The sequence below is a fragment of the Cyprinodon tularosa genome, unplaced genomic scaffold (genome assembly GCF_016077235.1).
Source record: "Cyprinodon tularosa strain WSP-4 unplaced genomic scaffold, ASM1607723v1 ctg455, whole genome shotgun sequence".
Lineage (NCBI taxonomy): Eukaryota > Metazoa > Chordata > Actinopteri > Cyprinodontiformes > Cyprinodontidae > Cyprinodon > Cyprinodon tularosa.
This window is the reverse complement of record NW_024039180.1, coordinates 939,770-952,379: the sequence shown is the minus strand read 5'-3', so window position 1 is coordinate 952,379 and position 12,610 is coordinate 939,770. Positions and strand designations below refer to the sequence as shown.

General features: G+C 41.6%; 1 long non-coding RNA gene across 1 annotated transcript; it reads right to left on the bottom strand.

Annotated features, from left to right (window-relative positions):
• Positions 1 to 7,866: 7,866 nt before the first annotated feature.
• LOC119793559 lies at positions 7,867 to 10,143 on the bottom strand. The gene is made up of 2 exons (XR_005282108.1): positions 9,938 to 10,143; positions 7,867 to 9,111 (listed from the first exon to the last, which is right to left on the bottom strand). It is a non-coding gene; the product is annotated as an uncharacterized LOC119793559 (long non-coding RNA).
• Between the last annotated feature and the right edge of the window lie 2,467 nt (positions 10,144 to 12,610).

Below are 12,610 nucleotides of genomic sequence, written 5' to 3'. Positions count from 1 at the left end.
AATGTTGAAAAACATCTAAATCATGTCAGTCTGCATCACACCAACCGTATCAATGCCTTTTTTTTGCAACATGTTTTTTCTCCCAATGTTTACATTTATCACTGCTGCACTTTAAGAAAAGGAAATGTAATAAGAGCGTGTACAACACGAAATTCCGTTTTGTACAAAGTTTGTCCAAGTCTGAAGAAAACAGACATGTTAACAACATTTTACAGCCTCCCTGAAAACCACATCTAAACCCGAACCTGCAGAACAGGAAGGGAAACACTTTAAATGTTACCAGTTTGCCTTCAGGTCATATCCAATCCCAGTGGTGCCGGACCGCTAAGGTGGACTTAAAGCAACCAGCTTGAATCGAAATGGATGACTGGTGCTCTACTGAAAGAGCAGACTCATTCCTTCTCATCACAAGAGGAACCTGCGGTGATGATTACACAAGCAGACTCTACATCCGTCCATGTGGCTCTGAATGTTTATGTTGCCACTGCTCTTTTGTCCTCTAAAGGTCGATTATTCACAGTGGCACCATTCAACTCAATCTAATTCTTGTTTTGACGTCCCAATGTGGATGACAATTTGCAACTATGGATATCAAGGGTTTAATATCACTTTTGCATTTTAATAGCAGAACCAATAGTTTTGTTATTAAACACCAATAGTATTCAAATATGAAATGTAACAAGTGTGAGGTTGAATATAGAGCTCAATTAAAGGCACACTATGCAACATTTTTCAGTTAATTAATGTGTTCCATAACGTTTTGGATGATTGAATGAGTCATTTCAGGTTGAACAAAGGTTTTACAGACCACCAGGCCGCCCTGGTGGTCTGTGGGGGAAAAACCACACTTGCAATTGCAGGAGCCCTTGGTCCGCACCCACAGGCTCAGAAGTCTCGTGAGAGTCGGTCTTGCTTTACGGCGAGAACTGCTACACGCCCCCAGTTAAAAGCATGCTCGTTGCTAGCACAGTGGCGATCTTTGCGCAGCGCTGCTTTCACACGGGACCTTTTGCTGCGCCTTGACGCGCGTCAACCATCGAGTTTGCATGTAAACTCGCTGCTTCAGTCGCGCCAGCTGCGTTCGCCTGTCTGCTAAGCCCAAAACAACCGCGCCTGGCTTGACGGAGAAACCAGGAGAACAGCTGAGCATATTTACGACAGTGCACTTTTACTTTCGCCCTCTAGGGGGAGCTTTGCTGGAAAATCAACACCGGTTGCATAGTGTACCTTTAAGCAAGAAGCCCAGTGAAGTTTCTCAATTGGGCAACATTTAGATCATCAGTTTTAATGAGTGGCAGAAAATCCAGTATTTGCCATAAACTTTAACTCCTAGTTAATTATTATTTTCTACACTCTTTTACTTACCGTAAGTACTGTTGGCTCTTCTGTTGTTTATTTGTTCATTTTAATTATCTATATCTCTTTAACTTGCCTTATATGATCAAAGTGAGACTGCATTAGCCCTACATAGCCCAGCACTTTTAGACTATTTTAGATTGTAATTTTCTACAAAAACCATGAAAAAATGCCACAAGGAAACAAAATCATGTTGCTCACTTACACATACAACAACATACTAGTCAGTGAAGCTCATCGAACCCACAAGCAGGGTTCCTACAGCATAAGGCAAGTTAAATTAAAGACTTTTTAATGCCACTTGAAATAAAAATTTAAGACCAAATTCACAAGAAACGCAAGAAAAACCTGCTTGCGACAACTTAACCCAAAGGTTTACTTTAACATAAACCACTGCACTAATGTTTCACATTTTGAAAAGCTTCCCATACAGGAAGAAAGCTAAAAACACACAAATGACAGATATATTTTAACAAAGATTTAACTGTAAAAAACTGAGAAATACCGGCTGTTTCTCTGTAACTCAATTTTGATGCTTTGTGTTTCGAGCTTGAAAGACTTCTTGCACTAAATCCACTGAGCCTCATGTATGTTCCCTGGTTTTAGCCATGGAGGAAACTCTTGGCTGGAGACAATTTTGGTTACATTTACACTTGATCATATTTTCCAGACAAAAAGTTAATGGTGCATCTCCCAAATGTCCCGGCCGCAACAACGCTTTATTGGTTCCGCTATCGGGACGGAACCAATAATGGAGAGCCGTTATTTTTTAATAAAAAAAAAGGTCAATTTTAACGTTTTATTTAGATTACAAAAATAAATCGTAGTAAAAATAATCCCATTTATGATGTTTTAAAAAATAAGACCTACGAAAGGCTAATTTAAGACATTTTAATACCAGTTAAGGCCTTAGTTTTATTTTGAGGAATTCAATGCCTTTTAAGACTTTTTAAGGACCCGTGGGAACCCTGCACAAGGCTATTGGAACATGCAGGAAGCTTGTCGGCCACTTTTCCCATAGCTTGATTTAATTCAACTTTTAAGGCTCTCAGAATAAACTAAATATTTTGACGGAGATGAGAAATCTGCTTTCTCGTCTGTTGAAGAACCAATAGTTTGCATCCAATCATTTAATTAAATGTTCTTGGTTTGGGAGAATTAATAAGAATTATGCTGTAATCTTTAGTTACCGATCCAGTGTTACAATATTTTATTTTGATAAACCGGATCTTCTCGCCTTTCCTTTTCCTGTTTGATGTGATTAGATTGCGGATCTCGACCTGGCGTGACCGGACCAAATAAAATACCTCGGCTCCGTATCTTGATGGTGAAGGACAGAGAAGACGTACGTGGACGGGGATGTTCGAAAGGGGTAAAGGTGAATGTGGAACAGCTATCAGTGATTAAAATGACAGACAGGTACTCCGCATGACGTACGTGAGCGGGGCAGGGCGGAGCCCTGACGGAGGATGCGGAATCCGGGGGTTAGAATCCAACCGTCTGCATATCTTCCAGAGAATCATTCCAGCAGATGACTTCAACAAATACAGGCTAATAAGATGGATTTAGCTCTAAATCCTTATAAGGTGTGACATTTATTGGATGTATCCGTCCAGGGGAGACAGCGGTCCGATTTAGCAGCTGAATATGAAGCAGCGATGCTGCAGATCATAGTCAGGCCCTCAGTGTTTACTCTCTAATGCTGCATCACATACGAGCTGCCGTTGGTGGGTCACATGTGATCAAAGAGTCTCTGGAGAGAGGAAACTGGGTGCAAGCTCTGGTTTTGGGATCAAATGTCTTCATTGTCACCCAAAACAAAGACCTGGGATTACCTGAAGCTGCAGCTTTTCGATGCACCCCATTTTTAGCATACCTGAATGAAATGAGTGGCTCATTAGCTGGCCTCTGCTGAGCTAAATGAGCAGAACGAGCCTTTAGATTCAGACGTCTGAGACAAGGATGCATCTAATAGTTACAGGATGGTGGCTTTTCAGGATTGGATTAGATCACCCCTGACCTACAGAAAACCAAAGTGCGGCCATTTAACACAGAGGATGGAGTTGCTTAAAGGAGGTGGGAACTCATCAGAACCCACTCTGATTCTGATAGGAGGCGTCTCTAAACCTCTACATATTTCTCAGGTCCAATTAAAGCAGTCAGGGTGCTGCTGTGTGTTTATCCCAGGAGAGGAAGGGATGACGCTCCCCCAATCGTTATAAATAGCCGATTATCACACAAAGACACAGTGGCTATGTCAGAGCGTGCATGCTGCAGAGCAGGGTGATCCTGACGCCATCTCTACCTGTTCAACCAGTCCTTAAATCAAACAAACTACTGATTCTACACAAAAGATTTCAGTTCTCAATCTGTGGCTTTTTTTCTCTTACAGGAACGACACAGAAATGTCAGACAGATCCAAGGAAACAAACACTTCCGCAGATCAGGACTGAACAGGGACTTAGGCTAATGATTTTTACAGGAGCCAAAATACTTTAAGACTCTTATGAAGCTGAGGAGAAAATAGAATAAGGTTCAGCTTGACTACAATTTACCAAAGCTGTAGCCCTACTAAATAGATTAGTCAGATCAGCACAGGAACAAATGTAGATTTTGATCTAAACTAAACGTTAAAAGTGTCACACTTGTTTCAAGTTACTCAGTTTCATCAAACCAGTTAAACCAGCAGGATTCCAGACCCCAAACACTTCCATGTTTCAACTCAAAAACTATTTTAAAGCCCTCCCTCCATATTTTTACTTTTTATTTTCTTAAATTGTTTGTTTTTTAACGTAACTAAAGTTATCAGCAACTTAAAACTTCATACCAGCCTTAATCAATTAGGATCTTAAAACCTCTTAACAGCCACCTAATTTTAAGCAATCCTCGCCTTTTTCTATACCCAAATGTAAAAGCAAATAACTAAGGGACTGTAAGCCCAAATGACATATTTGATACCTCATTTGAAAGGTAACACCTTCTAGTCTCTGAAAGTATAAGTAAAAACTGTGTGACTAAAACGCAGCCTAAACTGCATCAGTTCAAACATGATGCAAAGTTGGGTTTTTTCTTCTGGAAAATAATAGGTCAAAGCAGTAACAAAGACATGCTAGGGAATAGTCATTAGGGGTGTAAATAATAATCGTTTTGTATCGATGCATCGATCCAACAGCCGACGATCCGATGCATCGATACGTCCACAAGAGAATCGATTCATGTTTTTTTTTTTCCTCTGGTCTATTTTAATCCATTTGCTCCTGGGCGTAATTCTCCTCCCGTGCTGCGGTGGCGCTCAACATATTTTGCCCTCCTTCCTCGTTTCCTGGTTATACTCTTACAGCAGTGTGTTGCAGTGAGCTTGATGCAGACATTTTTGATTTATGCTCAAAATTGAAGCGTGGTCTGAGCTACACGCTGTGGGTCTAGATACGGCCGAGGCGGCGAGGAAGTGGGGGCGAGTTTAGTCCGACGACGGAGGGACATGAGGGCCAAAAAGAGCGGAGATCCAGCTGGAAAAAGGGTCCCAGCGTTCTCGCGCACCTCGCTCTTCTAGCGGGTCAAACTTCACGAGTTGTTTTCCGCAATTTCGGCCTTAAAAACAAAACAAGCCGGCCTCTGCGGCACTGTTTGCGGTCAGCTACAATTTGGGAGAGGAGCAGCGGAGCGTCTCTCAAGGGGGCGGGACGTCGACACTCTGGAGCCGAGGTATTGCATTGCACTCATTACGCTGATATTCTGCAGAATTTTTGCAGCATTTTTTGATGCAACTTTTCTACTTCTGTTATTTGTTGTTGTTTCTAAAAACAAAAAATGCATAACGATATTACAGCTTTCATTGATTTATTTCAAACTTGAAACTTTGTTTAGCCTGTAAGGTGTAAAAAAAATAAAATAAATAATTGAAAAAAATTAACCAAATAATCGATTAATCGAATCGAGATGTATTCTTGAGTATCGAAAATAATCGAATCGTTGTGTCAGGAAATGGATACTGAATCGAATCGACATCATGGATGTGATTTACACCCCTAATAGTCATGTGTTAGTATTTTACATGTATGCTGCATTATGTCAACAACTGCAGAAACTTTCAGACTTCTAGGTATAACAGTTCTAGAGATATGGGAGTTTTCACTTCTGGAGTCATCAGCGTCTCCAAACCTCTCCAAATTGTGCTTATTACTTTAGAATACAATTTTACCCTCCCAGAAAAAAAAAAAAATCACATTGAAGCATTTTGATGGCAACAAGATATTTTTGAAGGAAATATTTTTTATTTTTTTAACTGGTCCAAGTGGACGCCTCGCGGTTCGTCCTGGCGTCAAGTCTCAAAAAGGGGCAAGTGGACAATTTTTGTTTTGTAGGCTGGAAGGTGAAAACAAACATTGCCAACATTATGTGGATTTGTTTGTGGAAATAAGAGTAATTAAACAAGACAGTAAGCATTGGTGACTTTGTGGCGATTTTCTCATCGTGGAACGTTTATATTATGAATATGCTGTATTGCTTTTGATCTGTGAACCCTTAAAGACGAATGGAGCAAAAACTATTGAAGACTGGATTGATAATACGGCTTCTGGACGCCTTCAAAGCTACGATGTCCCAGCTCCTATGATTTCCCATGCTGCTATATCTGTTGATTGTGCTAATTGTGTCCATAACATGAAGTTGGTGGCTGAGTTATGGAGAATCTAAGCCTTCAAACGATGTCTAACCTTTCTAAATTAGTAAAAGTTTAATCGCTGTTATTTTAAAGCGTACTGCTGTGTTTAATGTAAAAACACAAAGTGCCGGCGATCAGGTGCAAGTAATGAGGTTTTAAGCTGCAGTTTCTATGCTTAGAGGGCAGCTTTGGTCTGCAGGGATTAATCTAAACCCATCTGTGTCAGGATTGTTAAAGTGGAGTGTAATTAGAAAACAGAACAACAATTGGATCCTTCATAAAACACCTTTTCTGGTTCGTTTAGATTAGGGGTCTGCAACCTTTCAGATCCAAAGAGCCGTCCCAACACGCCCCCGCAAAATACAAACCGACTTTTTTTAATATAACAACCTTTTTTTTTAATCTTGTATAGAAAATATGTTGCCATCTTAAACAATCAACAAAATCCAGTTTTTCTTTTTTTTAGCTTCTAATATATTAAAACATAATTTCCAAGCTAATTCAAGGAAAAATGTCTCTTAAAACATATTTCTGGTTCTTTTAATCTCATTTTTTCCATCTTATAAAAAAACACTAAAGCTATTAAAACTGGTAGTTAAAACTTATAGACCATTATTTTGCTCTTTATATACATTTTAGCCACTATTAAGAACCGCTGTAGAGGTTCATTATGACGCATAGCCTCTGCAACCGTCGTCGCGCACCTCAAAAAAATCCTGACTAGGCATGGATGGTCGCAAACCTTAAGCGGAAGTATGCAGACAAAAAAACAGCTGTGATCGATCAGATGTCTGTTTGGTCGTCCCTCTCGATTCGGTGCCGGGGCGCGCCATTTTTAAAAACTGAGGAACACCTACAATGGGCGACGACTACGACGAAAAGTTTATCGAGAAGGTTCACTCAATTAACAGAACCTATACGAGGTCTAGCAGCTCTAGATCCATCCCCATGACATCTTCCAGACGTGTCATTGTTGTTTTGGATGATAAACACTCCCGCCGGCACTGCCAAAGTTCTCGTGACCGTCTGCCGAAGTTTTCGCGAGTTCTCGAATAGGCTTCCGCTTGCGCTTTGGAAGGAAACTGCTGTGCGTCCCTACAAATTCCAGACCGACAGTGTAGAAGCATAACAGCAAAACTGGTTGGCCACCAGACCCAAGCGACATTTGATGTGTGCGGTTGCAAAAGTCTAATCTGCCCTTAAGAAGCTGAATCTGAAGCCGCAGGTTGTAGACCCCTGTTAAATTCAAACATGGCTGCAGTTCGACTGAACCACAGCTGGTTATGGAGCGATGGGAGCTCATCTCAGATCAGAAAACTGTAGAAATCATGGGAAACTTTGGCTCTAGAGAGTTCAGCTAACCATGGGAAGCAGTGGGGATCCTGAGTTTACATGTCAAAGCAGCAAAAAGAAAAAACAATAAGAGGTTCCTCATAAGTGTCACCCGATCACTTCATTTGAACTGAACAATCAGATCTGTTAGACATGGGGGTATTGTGCTGGGATGGTGCGTCTCTTACCTTCCCGGCCTTGTTGTCGAACCAAACCAGAGCATGGTTCCTGGACAGCACCTTGCAGTCAAAGGTGGCATTGCTCTGTGCCGGTCGGCACCGAGCCACAGACCTCCCGATCTTGACGGGCTCTTCCAGGTACACATGGCGCTCCTGGAATGGGTGCGAGTTGGGTCGGCAGGTGAACACAGCCAGTGCTGACGGCATTGATTTTGGCTTGAGAGTGTTACTCCAACCGGACACAATGGAGAGGTTGTCTTGATCCAGATTGGCAGGGTTCCGGTGCATTCCCTAGATAAAAAATCTCAAATATCTGCAGCCTGTATGCAGGGCAGATCAACAAGTTCTCTAATCTTTTAGGCACTAACTGATAAGCATTGTCCACTGTCCGATCTGAAGACTTTGACTCAACTATGCGGTCAGGTGTTGGAGAAGCATAAAAAAACAAAGTTAACAGGTAGAAAAACACAAGACATTCCTTTTAAAGACTCCCACTAAAGCTACATAGCGACGCTTTAAGCTGACAGCAGACCAAGGGGCCATGTGTCAAGACAAACTTGACCGCTTACAGCGTTGACAACCTGGCAAACAGCCCCTCACGTCCATCAAACTGTTCAAGCTCTGGGGCTGGCTGCTAGAACTCGGCTGATGCCAGAACCGGCCCAAAGAAATCACCCAACCCGCTTGTTTCCTGCTGTCATTGACTACTGCGCCTTTTTGACCCGTGATGAGCTCACCTGGAGCAGGCCAACAGAACCCCCCCTCCCCAGGGATAACCCTGAAGTCTCACCTGCAGCCTGTCGGTGTGAGCGGCTCATCAGAACCTGGGTCACCTTGTTATCCTCACTTAGGGAGCCTTAGATTAGCACCTAACGTCGGTTCTCCACTCCCTCCAGAAAGCGCTAAAGACACCCAGTAAAGCCAGACAGCCAGGACCCCCCCGTGGGTCAATTAAAGCAGCTCGGTGTCCATTCACAGGATATCGGCCACTTGAAACTCTCCGCAGACAGGGGCAGCAGGTCGGCCTGTTCAACTGGAATGCCAATCTCCAAACTATCGGCCAACCGGCTAGGCTACGCTAGGCTAGGCTAATGAGAACTAACAAAGTTATCCTTCAGCTCCTCCGATGTTTTCTCCCGGCCCTTCTCAGCAAGTTGTCTTCCCGCGTGGAGGCGATGTGCCATACCTGTCTGCAGCAGCAAGGAAGGCCAACGAGACAAGGCGTCATTGGCTACAAACCGAGCCCCGAACCACGGTTAGCTAGCTAGCTAGCTTCTAGTCGCTGCTACCTGACAGCGAGAGCGGAAAAATCTGGGGAGTTTCTTCTTCACTGCGGCTCCTCATGCATCACACTGGGGTTGGGTTTCAGGGAAACAAGTGGGCTGTTGTTGACTGAACAGGTCCCAGCCGAGTCTTCCGGGATGGGTCAGGGTTAAAGCTGCTGGTCTCCAGCGGTTCTCTGGAAAATATCTAGAAGAAGTTGTCTTCCTCCGCAAGTCCGAGCCGCCGCCATACTGGAAGTACAGGCGTGGTGCGTTCACGGCCCCGTAGGATTAACCCAACTCTGGTTAGGACATCCATCTGAAAGACAGACTGATTGATTGATTTTTATTTTTTGGACATGTTCAGTTTTTGCTCTTTTCAGCAGTCCAGCTGATGTTTCTTGTGATGCAACTCTGATTGTGCTCCAGTATGGAGGACCAACTCTGCCATATTTAAAAATAAATACAGAAATAAATAAATGTTCAGTAAATAAATAAGCATACAATTAATTGCCCCCCAAAATACAATAAACTAATAAATGTAGGTAGAAATTAAATTATACAGTGAGACATAAATGTATATATCTCTTTTAATTTGTTTCTTATTTATTCACCTTTGTAATAATTACCTTATTTATTTATTTTCCCTCGCATTCTTTCACTTAATTTATTTATTACTTATTTTTTGTAAGTATTTATGTATGTGCATCATATAATATTTTTGTCTGGTTTATTCATCCTTTGTATTTTTTACACTCTTTATTTCTACAACACTATTTATTTCTGCCTGTCGTTTTTACATCTCTATGCATTTCTGCCTCCTTATGTAAATGAGGAGGGGCTGTGTCTTAAAGGGTTAAACTTTAAAACTTCAAAAATTATTGCAACCGCAAAGAGGCAACACAAATAGTTAAAGGGAATAAAGTCACATATTAAAATAAAATGATTATTTATATATATATATATATATATATATATATATATATATATATAAAACATATCTGGTAAAACAAAAAGAAATGATTATGAAAAATCAGCAAAAGTTTGACTAAAGACTCGCTGGTTTTGGGGCCTGGAGGAAAACACCTGACTATCAAGCGGTATTTAATGAGAGCATTTTGTTTTTTTTCTACTGCAACACTTACCGCAATAACATGCTTTAAATAACAACGGGTAACATGTCCTTTAAGGCATAAGGAGAACAGCATAAAGGAGAATGGAGCAACCGTGTAAAACCACGTTGGACCTCCTTGCTGTTTCTTCGTCAAGAGGTAGAAAAGCTCCTGGTCTCAGCAGCTCTGAGCAGCCCTCCTGCAGGGCAACCAGAAGGACCAGCTGTCACTATGCCAACAGCCAGGCTCTTTGAGATCTGCCAGCTTCTTACTGGGTTTTATCCTCTTAGAACTCAGCTGGACATCACTCAGCCTCTGTTTACTTACAAAAACAAATAATAAAGAAAAAAAAGAAGACACAATTATGGTCTGGATAAATAATTAACCTCCTGGATGAGTAAACTATATAGAAAATATGGTAAGAGGAAAAAAGAGGAGAAAATGTAGAAGTGGAAAGAGCTGCATATTGAATTTCTTTCATGTTTTATTTTTATCCTTTTCTTGAATAACAGGAAATTACAGTAGGAAGAGTTTATCAAAAATGAGTTGATAGATCAATGCTATTTTAAAATTGATATTACAGGATGTTTTCATGCTTGTTAATAGATCAAGAGAAATAAAAATGGATCAACTTCAACTAGAATATCTACTGATGAAGATGAGTTGAAAGGGTTTAAAGATGCACAATAAGTCTGCATTCATCTTAAGAAACAATGATCTCTTTAAAATGAATTTCTTTTAGACATTTTTTATTGTTTTTGTTTAGAGTTGCATGAATCATTATAGCAGAGAAGATAGAGGAGAGCAGGAGGCGGGGTTACCAACCTACTTGCTCGGGAGAGCAGAGTTAGCTGCTTTTAGATGTTGTCAACAAAGTCTCCAGTAGCAGAAAAAAATCGCTAGATTTGGCGCTAGGTGCCTAGAAATAAAATTTCTAGAGAGTTCAGAAAAGTCGCCTAATATAGCGACAAAAGCACAAAGGGCCGGATTTATCAAGATCCAATTTTGCGTGCAGTAATTTGCGCTCGCAAACTGGAATTTTGCGCGAGGGGCTGAACCATGGTTTGCGGGTGATTTAACAAGAGTGATTGCGTAACTGGTGGCAGGTGCTAAACTGTTGGAGACGCCCTATTTAAATGATGGTTTTGCGCGTTTTGTGGTTTGTGGCAAAGTAGTTTGTAGTTTCTACAAACTAGTGCATTAAAGGAATAGTACACCCAAAACATGATTAGCCTCCATTTTCTACTCACCCCCATGCTGAACAACACCCTGGAGTACTTTTCTGATATCTCAAATGCATCTGGAGATCTGGGAGGCTTCTTGCTGTCTGCTGACATTCAAATAATGGAGGTCTATGGCGCCCGAGGCAGAAAGGTCCATAAAAGTCCACAAAAAACGTGTCAATATTCCTCCATACTGCTCGTCCAATGTATTCCAAGTGTCCTGAGTGGGTAGCGTCCATAATTTACTCGAAACAAAGTCATTTAGAATGTTTTTAGAGCATAAACAGTAGTGTATAGGATTTCCTGAAAGCGCGTTCACGAGTCTACGGAAATTGCGGCAGACCAAACCAGATGAAAGTGCGCATTCAGCTCGGCAAAGAACTCATGCTCTTCCTCAACACTGAAGTCCTCAGACATTTTTCTTTCGTTGTTTCTTTCTTTGCACAGGTAAACAGCACATTTCTTCTTCTACGCTTGCATTATCGGCAGAGCAGACGCTGAATGCGCACTTTCATCTGGTTTGGTCTGCCGCGGTTTCCGTAGACTCGTCAACGCGCTTTAGGAAATCCTATACACTACTGTTTATGCTCTAAAAACATTCTAAATGACTTCGTTTCGAGTAAATTATGGACGCTACCCACTCAGGACACTTGGAATACATTGGACGAGCAGTATGGAGGAATATTGACACGTTTTTTGTGGACTTTTATGGACCTTCTGTCTCGGGCACCATAGACCTCCATTATTTGAATGTCAGCAGACAGCAAGAAGCCTCCCAGATCTCCAGATGCATTTGAGATATCAAAAAAGTACTCCAGAGTGTTGTTCAGCATGGGGGTGAGTAGAAAATGAAGGCTGATCATGTTTTGGGTGTACTATTCCTTTAACATCCATTTTTTTGGGGATGTTTGACCCTTTGCTGATTTTACAAAAAAGGGACATTTTAGATGCTTTTAGTCCTATGTTATCTTTTTACAGGCTCCTGAATCACATAAAAAAGTAACTGGCTGTCCATTAATTGTAAGTTCTATGTATGTTTTTTCTTTTAATGCATTTAATAGCTCTCATGCTCCATACATATCCACTGTTTTTAATGCCCGCTGATTCCCATTTGCTCTAGCAGCTAATCACACCTCAGATTAAGGACTGCCCTGTGGACTCTTCCCCTGCCCTGCAGATCAGCTGATTGTATCTGTTTGGGACACTCCCTAAACCAATGGTCGGATGACCCAAAATTCCAGCATTCCTGGTCTGCTTTTACTGGTCTGGGCTGAAAGTCCCCTCGACCCCTGGGACCGCCCCTGGCCTCCTCGGAAACCTCCTCGATGCCTTCAATGGGGTCCGGTGGCTTGGAAAGAAATGTTTCTTCTGGCTCACATATAGAATCGGCCAAGAATATTTGAATATTATTTGCTTTATGAATGTCCATAATCCGCTCTGCTGTGGAAAACTGCAGTACGTGTTGACTAAACACAACAGCCTT